This window comes from Cicer arietinum, chromosome 3, assembly GCF_000331145.2.
Source record: "Cicer arietinum cultivar CDC Frontier isolate Library 1 chromosome 3, Cicar.CDCFrontier_v2.0, whole genome shotgun sequence".
Lineage (NCBI taxonomy): Eukaryota > Viridiplantae > Streptophyta > Magnoliopsida > Fabales > Fabaceae > Cicer > Cicer arietinum.
In genome coordinates this window covers 21647756-21648032 of record NC_021162.2, presented here as the reverse complement: position 1 = coordinate 21648032, position 277 = coordinate 21647756, and positions in this window count along the sequence as shown.

Sequence of the window (277 nt, the reverse complement as noted above, 5' to 3'; positions counted from 1 at the left end):
CACGACAATCATTAAGTAAATGCAGATATTAAAAGATTCCCCATTTTTAATACTCATTTAACTCTAACGATTTTCACGACAATCATTAAGTAAATGCAGATATTAAAAGATTCCCCATTTTTAATACTCATTTAACTCTAACAATTTTCACGAAAATCATTAAGTAAATGCAGATATTAAGAGATTCCCCATTCTTAATACTCATTTAACTCTAACAATTTTCACTACAAACATTAAGTAAACAGAGATATTAAAAGATTCCCCATTTTTAATACTC